This window comes from Macrotis lagotis, chromosome 1, assembly GCF_037893015.1.
Source record: "Macrotis lagotis isolate mMagLag1 chromosome 1, bilby.v1.9.chrom.fasta, whole genome shotgun sequence".
Classification (NCBI taxonomy): Eukaryota; Metazoa; Chordata; class Mammalia; order Peramelemorphia; family Peramelidae; genus Macrotis; species Macrotis lagotis.
The window spans coordinates 331,865,946-331,878,969 of NC_133658.1; the positions used below are offsets into that span (position 1 = coordinate 331,865,946).

A 13,024-nucleotide genomic window follows, 5' to 3' on the forward strand; every position below is an offset into this window, starting at 1 on the left:
TTAGGAAATATAAAATATTGATTAAAAAAAGAAAATATGTTAAACACAATTGTACATGTATAACCTATATCAGATTGTGTACTGCCTTAGGGAAGGGGGAGAGAAAGGAAAATGGTGGGAAAATGTTGCTGGATGAACATTGAAAACTATCTTTGCATGCAATTGGGAAAAAAGAAAAGAAAAAAGGGGAAAAAAAGAAAAGATAGAAAGCTTTTAAGAATGAAATTCTGAAGACACAAAGAGAAAACTTTAATGAAGAAAAAAGAATATTGGAGATAGGGATAGAGCAAATTCAACAACTAACAATTTTTTTTATTTTACTTTTAATTCTGATTTTAATGACTAGCAAAAGAGAACATTTCTCTTTTTGGTAAAGTATGTAAAGTAATACAAGAAAAGAGGATTATATGATTAATTCAACAAGTTATTTTCTTTTCTTTTGAGGCAATTGGGCTTGAGTGACTTGCCCAGAGTCATATAGCTAGCCATTGTCTGGGCTGAATTTAAACTTGATTCCAAGGCTGGTGTTATCCACAGCACCACCTAGTTGCTATCAACATGTTTTCAAAGATATCCTTCTCATCTTTTTTTTTCCCTTCTGGTCTACTCTGTCCATTTTTTAAAAAAATGCTCCAATGACCTTCTTTCATCCTTCTCTTCTTCCTTTTTAACAACACTAAATCCTTTCTCACTCACTGACAAACAAAAAAGAAGCACAATCTTTTTAATAAATATAATCAAGTAAAATAAATTCACACATTTTCATGTCCAAAAATATTTGTCTCATTCTCTCTCATGGGACCATCCCCCTCTATCAGGAGATATGTCACATAAATCATCATCAGTCTCCTAAAGTCATTTTTTTGCAAAGGTCAGAATTCTTAAATCTTTCAAAGTTACTTTCTTTTCAATAGTCAATATACACTTTTAAAAGACATACCAAAAATTAAAGTAAGAGCTGGTAACAGTTGAAGAATACAAAATCATGGCATAGTCAAACATAAATAATGCCAGAAACACTAAAGTGCAAAAAGATCTAAAGTTAGAAAGAAAAGTCAAGGACGAGGAGAATTGTTTCTACCATCTTTTATTAACATAGGATAATAAAATGACTGTCAGATTTCATTACTAAGTGATAGTCAGTGATCTTTAAAAGATGGGAAAACTAGAGGAGAGTTGAAGGAGAACTTTAGTGGAATGCCCCAGGAGACTCTGCTTGGTTTTATCCTATTTAACATTTTATCAACAACTTGATGTAACAAGCTAGGTTTGAAGCCAATAAGACTTTATTCAAGTCCTGACCCTGACACATATTGCTGGTGGGACTCTCAGTAAGTCACTCACCTGCTCAATGCTCTAGGGGACATTTTAAAACTAGAGGTTGTAGAAAAGATGCCCCTTTTTTGGTAGAGGAAGTTTTGTCAAGAAGAAATTTACTGTAGAAATGAAATCACAGGTCTGGTCTCTACTGCCTATCTCTAGCAATGACTAAGAAAAAGGCATAAATCAGATATCAAATTGATCACTTTCTTAATGGGGGGGAAGAGGAGGGACAAAGGGAAGGAAGTTGGAACTCAAAAAAATGTTTAAATGAATTTTAAAATTGTTTTTACATGTAATTGGGGAAAATAAAAATATTAACATTTTTAAAAGAAAATAAGGCATAAATGTTTATCCTATTTGTAAATGAATAAAATCTGGAAAACTTGCCAAGATTTTAGATAATATAATCAGGATCCAAAAATATTAAAAGATCATAGATTTAGAGCTAGAAGGGACATTAGAAGTCATTTTGTCTCATCCTTCAATTTCTTAGAGAACTGATGTCCAATGAGATTATTTCATTTGATCATAGTTATTGAGCTAGCTATGACAGAGCTCATAAAAGACTTTGAAAAATCAAATGAGAGAGAAGAAAAACTGGGAAAATAAATGAAAGAGATGCAGGAAAAACATGAAAATGAAGTCAGTAGCTTAGTCAAGGAAATCCAAAAAAATGCTGAAGAAAATAGCATGCTAAAAACCAGCTTAGGTCAAATGGATAAAACAGTTCAAAAAGTTATTGAGGAGAAGAATGCTTTAAAAAGCAAAATTGGCCAGATGGAAAAAGAGATAAGAAAACTCTCTGAAGAGAACAAATCTTTCAGACAAAGAATAGAATTCAGGGAGATTGACAAATTTACCAGAAATCAGGAATCAATACTTCAAAACCAAAAAAAAAAATGAAAAAATTAGAAGAAAATGTGAAATATCTCATTGAAAAAACAACTGATATGGAAAACAGACTTAGGAAATATAATTTAAAAATTATTGGAATACCTGAAAGTCATGATCAGGAAAAGAGCCTTGACATCATTTTCAAAGAATTACTACAGGAAAATTTCCCTGATATCCTAGAAGCAGAGGACAAAATAGAAATGGAGAGAATCCACCAATCTCCCTGAGAAAGAGATCAAAAAAAAAAAAAAAAATAATCCCAAAGAATATTATAGCCAAGTTCCAGAACTCCCAAGTCAAAGAGAAAATATTATAAACAGCCAGAAGGACGCAATTCATATATCATGGAGCTGCAGTCAGGATCACATAGGACTTAGCAGCAACTACATTAAAAGCTCGTAGGGCTTGGAATATAATATACCAGAAGGCAAAAGAGCTTAGAATGCAACCGATAATCAACTACCCAGCAAAACTGAACATCCTCTCCCAGGGAAAAAGATGGACTTTCAATGAACCAGGGTAATTTCAAATGTTCCTGTTGGAATGTCCAGAGCTGAACAGAAGGTTTGATCTTCAAATACAGGACTCAGGTGAAGCATAGAGAGTGGAGGAGAAGGGGAAAAATATGGGGGACTTAATGATGATGAACTACATGTATTCCTGTATAGAAAAATGATACTGAGAATACTCATATGAACCTTCTCAGTTAATAGAGCAGGTAGAAGGAGCTTTTATGGATGAAGCACAGGAGAAAGCTGAATTTGAAGATATATTGTGGTGTAAAAATGGAGTCAATAGAAAAAAAGGGAAATGTAATGGGAGAAAGAAAAAGGAGAGGGGGAATAGGCCAAGATATTTCATATAATAAGATTTTTCTTTATTATAATGAGCTATTACAATGATATGGAAGGGGGGGAAGGCAAGGGGGAATGAGGGAACCTTTGTTCTCATCAGAGGTGGCTAGGAGAGGAAACAGCATATATATTCAATGGGGTATAGATATCTGGAGTCAGAAGGAGAGAAGGGGGACAGAGGGAAGGGGGGGATGTGCATGATGGAGGAGAGGATGGACGATGGGGGGAGAGTGGTCAGATATAGCACATTTTAATTTTTTACTTCTTGCAAGAGGCTGGGATTGTATGGCCTGTCTGGGACCATAGGGCTGAGTGGAGGCTGGGCCTAAGGGGCGGTATGTCTGCTGTGCCACTCAGCTACCCTACAGCAGAGACAGAGTGAAAGGAGAGAGAAAATATAGTACATGGTAGTGGAGAAATACGAAAGGAGGGAGTTGCGATCAGCAATGGCAATGGTGGAAAAATATGGAAGTAACTTTTGTGATGGACTTATCCTTAAGAATGTGATCCACCCACGACAGAGCTAGTGGTGTTGGAACACAGACTGAAGCACATTTTTTATTATTATTATTTTGGGGGGGTGCAGGGCAAATGGGGCTGGGTGGCCTACCTGGGGCCACATAGCAGGTTGACCATTGGGTGTCTGAGGCCGGATTTGGACCCAGGTGCTCCAGGCTCATGGGCCAGTGCTCTGTCCACCACCTGGCCGCCCCTACTATTATTACTATTTTATTTTATTTTGGGTCTTTTTTTTTCTTTTTTTTTTTGTTTTTTTCAGGGCAATGGGTTTGGGGTGGCTTGCATGGGATCACACAGCTGGGTGATTGTTGGGTGTACAGGGCCAGATTAGGGCTCGGGTGCTCCTGGCTCCAGGGCTGGTGCTCCATCCACTGTGGCACTTGGCCATACCTACAATTATTACTATTTTTTTTTAATTTTAATTTTAATTTTTTTCTCTCTCCCCTTTACTTTATTGCTCAAGCGAGTCTATATTTTTTTAGGGTAGTAGGTATTTTGTTTACTCTTAAATTAGAATATTCTATTAATATATAAAAACATTATTTGTACAAAATGAGAATAAATACGTTGAAAAAAAATAAAAAACCCAAAATACTTAAATATGTCATTTACAAGAAACACATTTGAAGCTGAGAGATTTACCCAGGGTAAAGGTAAAAGACTAGAGCAAAATATATTATGTGTCAACAGAAGTAAAAAAAAATCAGGAGTAGGGATCCTGATCTCAGATAAAACAAAAACAAAAATAGAGCTCATTAAAAGGGATAAGAAAAGAAACTATATCTTAAAAGACACCATAGGCCATGAAGTTATATCATTATTAAATATATATGCATTTAATGGTATAGCAACTTAATTCTTAGAGGAGAAGCTGAATGAATTATAAGGAGACATAGAAAAACTATAATAATGGGGGGACTCATAGAACTAGATAAATCTAACCACAAAATAAACAAGATGGAAGTTAAGAAGGTGAATAAAATCTTAGAAAACTTAGATCTGATATACCTCTAGAGAAAACTGGAAGGGAATAGAAAAGAATATACCTTTTCCTGTGCAATATATGAAAACCATACCAAAATTGGCCATGTACTAGGGCATAAAAACCTTATAATCAAGATGCAAAAAGGAAGAAATAAGAAATAAATACTTTTCAGATCATGATGCAATAAAAATACATATAATAAAGGTCATGGAAAGAAAAACCAAAAATGAATTGGAAGCTTAATAACTTAAATTTAAAGATTGAGTGGATCAAACCACAAATCATAGAAATAATTAATCATTTCATCCAAGAAAATGATAACAATAAGACATCAAACCAAAGTTTATGGAATTAAAACAGTTTTTAGGAAAATTTTTATATCTTTAAATGCTTATATGACTAAAATAGAGAAAGAGGAGATAAATGAATTGGGTATACAAATAAAAAAGCTAGGAAAAGAACAAATTAAAGATCCCCAATTAAGTGCCAAATTAGAAATACTGAAAAAAAAATTCCGACTGATATTTAATGCCTGGGAGATGTTGAGTATGTCATTTATGTCAACCTCTTTGTGCCTCAGTTTTCTCATTTGTAAATAAGGAAACTGAGTCTCAGATAATGGAAATAATCTGCCCAAAATTACAGAGATAGTAAACAGACGAGCCTGAAGGTTAGACCCTAAAGTTCTCCAACTCCACATCTAGTATTATACACAATACTGAAGATAGTTATTTGTGTCATAATTACTTCTTGTCCTACTAAACTGCAATTTCTTTAGATCAAAAAAATCTATTGTATGTATTATTTTAACTGCAAGATGAAGCACAGAGCCTTGCACACAGTATTTTCCTGTTTGTAAAGTCTTATGGATCTTAATCCTGCAAAATCCAATTTCTTCATCTGCATAATGGGAATAATACATTACATACCTCATGGAGTTGTTCTAAGGAAAGTACTATATAAAATATCTTACTTCTTTAAATTTTATTTTAAAAGGAAAAACAGCAAAATGAAAGGTAAGATAAATTTGGTTACAGTTTCTGGAATTCTTAGATAAGAACCCTGGATTTAAAATACCTCAAGAATTTAAAAATAAAAGTCATAGGATTAAGATCATTTAATAATAGTTAATAATAATTGCTAATATTTATATTTTGCTTTAAGGTTTACAATGTGCTATATATAATAATGTGCAGGTAAATATTTAACAGCGAATTCTCAAAAGAAAACAATGGCACGTAAGAAAAAATTTTAAGGTTTTAAGCCTGCATTTTCAGCATTTTTTCCATTACTTTCTTGTCTAGCAAAAGAAAAACAAAAGAAAACATAAACCCTGATTTGTAGTATTTATCAGTTTCTGAGACTAATCCTAAAAATTTAACAATCGGCTTAGTTTGAGCTGACTCTGTCTAGGGCATCTCAGATTTAATATACAAACATATATGTAAATGTGTGAGTATGAAGTAGAAGTACCTCAATCTCTGATGAAATGTAAATACTTTAGGCTTCTTTCCCAAATTCACCCCAAGGATTTTCCCACAGAAAATGAGTCCTGAGTTGGTGGGAATATAAATCCATTGAAATGATGGGAATGGCCTTAGCCCCAGTATTTCCTTACACTTTACCTACTTTTTCCCAGCACGTACTACATGTACTGCTCCCCTATATAAACCTGGCCTTTGCCCTGATGCTGCTACTGTTATTATTAGTCCAATTGCAGTCCAGTTGTTTTTAATTTCTCTACTTCAAACTGTTCTCCCTATTTATGCTACTTATGGCAGCTGATGACACTGCCATAATGGCTACTATTGCTATTCCTGCTATCTGTTTGTCTTTCTTGTTCATCTCCTTAGGGGATCAGTCTACTGCCTTTATTTTCTCTTTCCTTTAGCTTAGCTCTCTCCTTTATTTTTATTTATTTATTTGTCCAATCATTTATTTATTTAGGTTTTTTTGCAAGGCAATGGGGTTAAGTGACTTGCCCAAGACCACACAGCTAGGTAAATATTAAGTGTCTGAGGCCAGATTTGAACTCAGGTACTCCTGACTCCAGGGCCAGTGCTCTACCCACTGCACCAACTAGTTGCCCCTTAGCTCTCTCCTTTAAAAAACATAAATAAAACTTTTTGTCACTAAATATAGCTGGTCACAGTTGATTCTTCAGTGAATTCATCACACATTCAAACCCAAAAACTAGACTACCCCAAAACATTTTAAACAACATTTTTAAACTTCTTTAAGTATATATATATTATATATATATATGTATATATATATATAATATATGTGTGTGTACATATATATACATACATACATACACATGTACATACACATAATGTTATTTGATTCTTACAACTACCCTATAAGGGAAGTGTTTTTATTATATCAATTATACAGAAAGGGAAATTAGGGTTAAAAAAGATCTGACTTTCCTGGAATCCCATATTCAACAAATATCAGAGGTAGAATTTGGATTCAAATCTTCCTAAATCAAACCAAATCCAAGTGTTATTCATCATACCACCTAGCTGCTCCCTAACAAAAGAGGAAACTGAAACTCTGGTAATTTAATCATTTTAGCCAAAATCACACAGAAATAAATGGATCTTCTAGTATTAAGACAGGCACACAAATAAAAAACACGAAGTCTCTTAATTCTAAATGAAATGCCTTTTTACTCTACCATACTCCTCCCTCTTGTAAAAGTCATATTTTGATTATTTCTCCAACAAAGGTTTGTGTATGGACAAATCAGTATCCACCAATACAAAGTCAAGAAGAATCAAAATTTTTACATCAGACTCTAGAGGTCCCCAACTAGACACCAACCAAAGGTAGTCCAACAGAAATTTTTAACATTTACTCCAAGCTCAGATAGTGTTAAGTTCAAAAAGACAAAATTTATTCTGGGCCTTGGACCTGGACTTAGCTCCCAAACTGATGCAATAAGAAACAAGGCCAACAAATGTTTACCAAAAGGTAATATCCCAGAAGAGGAAGATTTCTAAATCTCCCAAAGTGATATATTGCCTTGGGGCCCAGAGACTAGATCCTGCTTACGTCCATGGCTGTTGTTGCCTTTTTTTTTTAATTCTTTCCTGGCAGCTGGTGCCTGTAAGCTCCACCCTTCCCTTTCCCACTCCCTTTTGAGTAAAAGAGGCAAATAAACTTTATGAGATAGAAGGTACCCATAGTGATGGGCGGGGCTAGTAACTAAGAGAGACTGGAAAAGAAAAAATGTAGGGAAGAGACACTCAGAAGGGCTTGCTACCATCTGGGGAGAGGAAGACTCTGGAGATTTTAACCTCATCTTACACCACGGAGGTAGCATTGAAAGACTGGGATTCCTTTTCATCTAAAATAAGACCTGAATTCATCTAAAGACATGCAGTTTTACTTAAGATTTCCCTCTGTCCTCTCTTTTCCCAGCTTGAAAATTTTATTTGACCTTTCTGGAAGTACATGTCTGCCGGGTTTATTCATAGCAGAATGGAAAAAGAAAATCTGTGAATAGTCTCAAGGATGACTCATTGAAGGAGGATCTTTAGATTATTCTCAGGCCCAGCAGGCAAAAACAAAGTAACCGAGACTATCTTCCCCCACCCCTCCCTCTCTCTGGGTGCAATGATCACCGAGGACTGGATGTCATCTCAAGAAATGTGCATTAAGACTTAGGTCTCTCTCAGCTGCAAACACACATCCTTATTATATTTTGAATCCCTCTTCTTATCAGCTTTGAAAGAGATTCATTCACTTATTTGATATTCATTTATTTTTTTTCATTCATTCTATTAATGGGATTAATTTTTTCCTTCTTTCCTGAAGTCATATCTCAGTATGCTACCAATAGGGGTAAAGTTTCATCTATTTATTGTTCATTCTTTCATTCACAAATATCTTAAGTTTTTATGCCTAATACCCTATGTTCTATTTATTCCATCATCTTGCCTCTATCTCTTTTACTTTACAATCAAGTTGCAAGGTTGAAATCAGAAAGACAAAGTCTGTCATTTCATATTTGCTGAGTATCCTGAAGTGTTAAATACAATACAGTAGAATAGATGCATTAAAAACTCCATAATTTCTTTTCTTTTGTTAGATAATGATTACATTTTAGGTTTGCAAAGTACTTTCTATAGATCATCTCATTTGATCCTGACTACAGTCCCATAATGGATGGTTAGGTGGGGCAGTGAATGGAGTTCTGGACCTAGAGTAAGAAAGACTCATCTTCTTGGATTCAAATCTGGCTTCAGACATTTACTACCTGGGTAATACTGGGTAAGTCACTTCACTCTATTTGCCTCACTTTCGTCATTTATCAAATGAGTTAAAGAAGGAAATGGCAAACTGCTCCAGCATTTTTGTCAAGAAAACCCAAATGGGATCATAAAGAGCTGGACATGACTGAAACTATAAAGTAGGTATTCTTATTATCCCTATCTTACCAATGAAGATAGAGACACAGACAGAGAGAATAAGAGACACATCCTGTCTCCAAAGCCAGCACTTTAGCTAGCCAGTTGTCTCCTCTTTAAAATTCCATATACTTAAAATAATCTGAGTTGGAAGGGATCACACAGATATTCTATTCCTACTCAATCCTGAATAGGAATCCTCTAAGTGATCTTCCAGCCTTTGTTTGAATATCTCTTTCGACATTTCACTTTTGTATAATTAAGGAAGTTATTTGCTCATTCTGCTTTAGATTCCAGCATATGTCCAATCCTTGATCCATATTGCATCATTTCCAATTCTTGCAGATAGCTATTATGTCTTCCTAAGTTTTCTCTTCTTTGGATGTTGTCATTTGTAATCAAAGAAGATTATGGCATCAAATGATTGGTGGCATGACATGCATATTATGTTTATTATAGCTAGGGAAATGTGGTGCAAAGACATCCTTCTAGAACTGTTCCCCCTCTCCCCCTATGGCTTGACTTGATAGAAAACAGGACTTTCTGGTGAAAGCCTGGATACTGTAAGAGTCCTTGGTCTTAGGGATATGGTCCCCTCCTGTATCAGTAAAGCACTAGAAATGCTGGGCAAAAGCTCCAGTATGTGATAATCTGGCAACAATTGGTGACAACACAATACCCAAACCTGTATCACAATAGTCTAATCTTCAGTAAGCCCTTTCCTTGTCAGGTCTGCAACACTACCTTCCCACCCTACAACCAAAGACACTGGTTTCCCCAGAGACTGCTTAGGTTATGGGAATAACACTGCAGGATCACAAATGGGAATCCTTTATGGTCAGAACTATGATTGTATCTAATGATCTTCCAAACCTCCAACTTATGTTCTTGATTAATGAAAACATTCTTGGTAAATTCTTCAGGTTGAACATCTTCATTTCCTTTAACCTCTGCTTAGTGCCTTACCATTTTCAGCACCCTCCAGTGCAGGAGGGCACACAGGAAACTATAATTATTATTTTGAATAAACATTGAATTATAGAATTCCCTTTCCATTCTATGAGGAAGAGTAGGAGTTCTTTGGGCCAAACCCGAACTCTCCAGTATCAGGGACCATTCTGCTGCCTCAACAATTCAGTTCATATTCTGGATCCATCCATCACAACAGAGCCCTGGGGTCTTTTCATCCTGACCCTCTTCCTATCCTGAGGCATCGTGTGACATCTATAAAGCAACTCATTCACTGGGAAATGTATCTGATACCAAACCTAAGGAACAATGAGTATCTGATTGGGCTACAACATAGCCATTACCAAACCTGAAGAATAGCAGTACTGGATTGGGCCACAACATTGCAATTCCCAATCAGCTTTGCAACAAAACATACATACAATTTAATTCTGCTTGTCTGTCTTAAGTCCAAACTCTGAAGATGACATTAAAAAAAATCTGATTTCTGAACAGAGACTAAGAGTTGAGAGATCAGGTAAAGCAGACATATTATCATTGTTCTGATTTGAAATATTCATAAAAATGGAAATAATCATCCTTGTTCCTAACTCACTCATGTGGAAATTAATAATTAGCAAGTAGCACATAATACTTTAAGTTGTCAACTTGAATTAAAAAGAAGGGAGGCAATGTAGCAAAAATTATGATCTTTATCAGGAGCAAAGAGGTTGCACCTAGGGTTTCATGAAGTCGCAAGTGTGGATGGCCTAGATACAAGGTTCTTGTAAAGTATTTGGGCTGAGGGAAGAGAGGCTGCAGGTGCAAGGTGGTTGGGACTTTCCTATATTAAGGTAATTAGTTCTGTATAAAGACTGAAGGTTGGGCGTAGCTAGGTGGTACAGTGGATAGCGCACTGGAGTCAGGAGGACCTGAGTTCAAATCCAACCTCAGACACTTAATAATTACCTAGCTGTGTGACTTTGGGAAAGCCACTTAACCCCATTGCCTTGCACAAAAAAAAAGAAGACTGAAGGTTCTTTGAGAAGCTTGGGAATCCCTGGTAGAGGAGCTTAGGATATTTTTCTCAGGCAATTCAAGGATCTTGGAGCAAGGACTAGGATAGCTTCTGTTTGCTGTAGTCTACAAAGGTGTGAAAAAAAAATTTTTCTATGTTTTCTCATTTGATGTTCACAGCAACTTTGTGAGGTTGATGCTCTTAATGTCCCTATATTAAAAATGAGAAAGCTGAGCTCAGAGGTTGAGTGATTACTAGTGTAAATGTCTGAGGCAGGATTTGAAGCTATATTTTTCTGATTTCAAGTCCAGATCACTTTCCACTGTATCACTGTAAGCAAAATGCTATATGTTGCTATAAAAGTTTATGACCTAAGTTGTTTCCCTTCTACATGCGTCCAAGTCAATGACAAGTCTTTGTATAGTAACAGAGTAGGCAGGATCTCTCCAGTTTTCAATTTCCTAATGAAAGCCTTATAGATTTTGTTAACTAATTAGATCATGGATTATGATGAATACCAAAATATGAGTAAAGAAGAAAGAAAATCCCTAATGCTAACTCAGCCAGTCCTGTGGCCTTAGTCCTTCTCTGCTGTTTGTTGTTTTAATATATATTTTATCCATTCATTAAATAATCCTTTATTATATGTAAAAAACAAAATTCTTTTTTATATTTTATTTTTTTCCATTTACTTTTAAAAACAATTTTTAATATTTTTTTATTTTTGTGTTCTAATTTTCCTCCCACACTTTCTTCCTATTTCCCTCCCCAAGGAGGCAAACAATTTGATATAAATTATACATGTGCAGTGATATATAGTATATTTCCATATTAGCCTTGTTGCAAGCAAGAATACAAAAAAATAAAAGAAAAATAAAGTTTAAAAAGTATGCTTCAATTTACATTGAGTTCATTAGATCTTTCTCTGGAGATGGATCATATTTTTATCATTAGTCCTTTGGAATTGCCTTGGATCATAGTCTTGATCACAATGAAGACAGAAGAAATGAGATTCAGGGAAGATTCAGGGAAGGGGGCTTAAAGATTGGATTTGTTTCAGGTGAAAAACTCAGTAAATCTCTCACTCAGAGAAGTAAGAAAGGCTTAACTTTAATTCACAGATTACTGCAAAAGTTCACACCGGTGTCTACAAAGAGTTCACAGGTTAAATTCTTTGGAGAAGCAACAAGATAGTGGGTTTCTTAAAGGACAAGTTGATTAGCAGAAGTGAAAGTTAAATACACTGAGCGTTTAAAAATGGAAAAAAGGAACCAAAAGAATCTTAGATCAACATAGATCCAGTCACATGAGCCAGATCATGTGGATCCAGCCTAGAGAAAAGAAGAGAAGCTTAGATCAACATAGATCCTGCCATAGGAAAGGGGGGAGGGGTGGCGACATATTGTTCCAGCATGTGATCTGTCAAATCACATGGGTCTAATTTATAGAGAGAAAAGAAAGAGAGCATCAGCAAGGAGTCCAGGAGAGAATAAGAAGGAAGCCACCCTGTTGAATTTTTTTAATTGATATGAAAATTTTTCAGCATTCATCTATATACATATGTATATTTTTAAGTTACAAAATTTCCTTCCACCCTCCCTTCCCACCCCCCTCTCCTTAGCAGGGAACAGTCAGGTAAATATTGTACATACACATTTGTGTTAAACATGTTTACAGATTAGTCATTTTTGGTATGAGGAACTGGGAAAGAAATACATAAGAGATATTTTTTTAAAAAGTGAATGTAGTGTTCATCAGATTCTGAAGGATATTTTTGGTTTGATTTGGTTTTTCTTTCTTTGGATGAAAAGAGCATTGTCCATAGCTCATCTAATAGTTATTCTCACTCTCTGAACTGCTGAAATCCCCATTGGATTTTTGCTTAAATGCATTTCTGCTGAAGGTGGAATAAAGACAGTGCTTGAAAAGTGGCTTAACACCTGGCTCCAGATATTCTCCAATGTACTTGCTACTGGGTTATCCTCAAAGAGTGGCTAAGATAACACACAAAGCATATGAGTGGCATTCTACATATATAAACTACTACTATGCTAGGCCTTCTGCC

General features: G+C 35.3%; 1 long non-coding RNA gene across 1 annotated transcript; it reads left to right on the forward strand.

Moving 5' to 3' along the window:
- Nucleotides 1-7,828: 7,828 nt before the first annotated feature.
- LOC141517513 (uncharacterized) lies at nt 7,829-8,337 on the forward strand. The gene is made up of 2 exons (XR_012476888.1): nt 7,829-7,899; nt 8,005-8,337. It is a non-coding gene; the product is annotated as an uncharacterized LOC141517513 (long non-coding RNA).
- The last annotated feature ends 4,687 nt before the right edge of the window (nt 8,338-13,024 follow it).